This window comes from Amphimedon queenslandica, unplaced genomic scaffold (genome assembly GCF_000090795.2).
Source record: "Amphimedon queenslandica unplaced genomic scaffold, v1.1 AMPQUscaffold_12718, whole genome shotgun sequence".
NCBI lineage: Eukaryota > Metazoa > Porifera > Demospongiae > Haplosclerida > Niphatidae > Amphimedon > Amphimedon queenslandica.
The window spans coordinates 1-2,787 of NW_003547046.1; the positions used below are offsets into that span (position 1 = coordinate 1).

Consider the following 2,787-nt stretch of genomic DNA (forward strand, 5'->3'; position numbering starts at 1 on the left):
AGAATATTTAATAAAAATGGCGGGCCATTTTGGAGCCATTTTTTGGAAAAAACTATGGGCTATAGTACAGGGATTTTTCAAAAATTGGGACAATATATTTTTTAAATGGCCATTGCTTGAAAAATTGCAGCCGGATTTGGCTCAAACTTTCTACAAAGCATAGGGACATCAATATGTATCAGAATATTTAACAAAAATTGGGGCCATTTTGGAGCCATTTTTTGGAAAAAACTATGGGCTATAGTACAGGGATTTTTCAAAAATTGGGACAATATATTTTTTAAATGGCCATTGCTTGAAAAATTGCAGCCGGATTTGGCTCAAACTTTCTACAAAGCATAGGGACATCAATATGTATCAGAATATTTAATAAAAACAGGGGGCCATTTCAAAGCTATTTTTTGGAAAAACTATGGGCTATAGTACAGGGATTTTTTAAAAAATTGGATTATTCTTTTAAAAATGGCCATAACTTTAAAAATTGTAGTCGGAAATGGCTCAAACTTTCTACAAAGCATAGGGACATTAATATGTATCAGAATATTTAATAAAAACAGGGGTCATTTTGGAGCCATTTTTTGAAAAAAACTATGGGCTATACTATAGTACAGGGATTTTTTCAAAAGTTAGAACATTATTTTTTTACAAAAATGGCCATAACTTGAAAAATTGTAGTCAGAATTGGCTCAAACTTTCTACAAAGCATAGGGACATCAATATGTATCAGAATATTTAATAAAAACAGGGGGCCATTTCAAAGCTATTTTTTGGAAAAACTATGGGCTATAGTACAGGGATTTTTTAAAAAATTGGATTATTCTTTTAAAAATGGCCATAACTTGAAAAATTGTAGTTGGAATTGGCTCAAACTTTCTACAAAGCATAGGGACATCAATATGTATCAGAATATTTAACAAAAACGGGGTAACTCATCTTCACTGGTTTATAGTCTAATAGATATAGATAACAAGAGGTAACAATAGTAACTAAGCTGCATAATCAAACATTTAGATTTTGCACTGAATGATTCCTAACATTATAATGCATTCATTAATGACATCATTACTTATGTACTAGTCAGTAGTCAGGGATATAAAATGCAAATTTAACCTAAATTTGTATAGATATGTAAGAACTTGTCAAGTTTTAATCATCCTACCCTTTTGAAGGAATTGGTACAATAATATATAGTACATCTCACAGATGCAACTGTGAAAAAAGGCTGACATGATTAAATAATTTCCAATCCAACTGCTGTAACTGATTTAAGCATCTGAGTTTATTAGGAATGATACTACCCAGCCGGGCCAGTCCTATACCTAATATTTAGCTACCGTATATTTGTGGTCATTAATGATGGTTAATAAAGTCCATTAAATTACAAAACACTTACCACTGCTTGCTATTGCTGACAAGAAATTATCAGGCACCAGTCCAACCTTACCACCAGCTCTGATCTTCCACTAGCCATCTTGATCAGTTTTTGTACTGATAATATCAACAGTGTCGTCTTCTGTCACAGACACTTCATCATCCTAATCAACAGAGAACATCACTTTAGCTTTTTGTGGGTGTGGCTTCTTTACTAATGGTGCTGGACGGCCTGGTACAGACTTAGGAATAGTTGGCTAAAACAGAGAATGTGTTAGTAGCATTGTAGTGTTTATCATTTAATTATTTTACTTGTTAATTTTTGGACTATACGTCCAAAATTATTGTCATTTTGGAGCATCATTCGAATCAAAATGCCCTATTTGTCAAGAAGCATACAGTTCCGTCTATGATGAAAGGATTAATCATGATATCATGGATCTTAAGATATACTGCATATATGATATGATTAACAAGGAACGTGCCAGTTTCGCCCTGCCATTTACAGCCCTCTTCAAGTAAACCTAATTGAGAATCAACTCACAAATGAGCCTTCCATCATCAAAGGTGCTGAACTTCTTTTGATGGGCATTATGGTTTCAAAGGCCTCACTTTTTTGTCGAAGTCAAAAAAATATCGTGGCAGCAGGATGCTTGTTGCTGATCACGGGAAACTAGTTTACAGATAATACAGAGAAATTTATCAGGAAGTTAGTTTTCTTTCAATAAGAGGAATTTGTCAGAAATATTTCAACTCATAGTTGTATCCTTGGCCAGCCATTTTGGACGTCAAAACCAAACTACCCAGCAAAGGGGGCAGTTTGGCTTAAACAGCCTTGCTGATCGTTGAAAGCCCTTTATACACATATTACAGAAAATATTGTGGTCAACTTGTTGTGGATCATGTGAAACTAATCTGCAGAGGGCACTCGTGGTGCGCCCACATTACCGTGGCCCCAGAGCTCAATCGTATTCAATAATGGGACCAAAAAGGGATTTAACGGTTCAACTCCTTTCAGTGGTCACACTGACCCAATTTCTATTGCAGGTGCTAAACTACTGTGAAAAAAAGCTCAAAAGAATGAAAAGAATAAACAAATTTCTGACACAATAAATAAATTCATATTAAGCTTTAATCCCCGCCACACCACCTGTGTATAGCAGCCATCTACAGATCCTTCTCTAATCACATCTCTTCACCAACCCACCATTGTCCCAACTATCACTAATAAACCCAACATTAAAACTCACAGCATACTATAATACTGCCACCGATATCGTAAAACATACCCCACAAACCCCCACACATGGCCATGGACTCGAGTTCATTAAATGATATGGATGATATGCCACCAATGTCTGATAGGACTCAAACCCATAACGTCTTGCTTAGAAGGCAAATGCTACCTATTGAGCT

The 2,787-nt window shown here is 35.3% G+C and overlaps 1 long non-coding RNA gene across 1 annotated transcript; it reads right to left on the minus strand.

Moving 5' to 3' along the window:
* Positions 1-928: 928 nt before the first annotated feature.
* Positions 929-2,254, minus strand: LOC109587005 (uncharacterized). The gene is made up of 3 exons (XR_002187343.1): positions 1,684-2,254; positions 1,394-1,628; positions 929-950 (listed from the first exon to the last, which is right to left on the minus strand). It is a non-coding gene; the product is annotated as an uncharacterized LOC109587005 (long non-coding RNA).
* Positions 2,255-2,787: the final 533 nt, after the last annotated feature.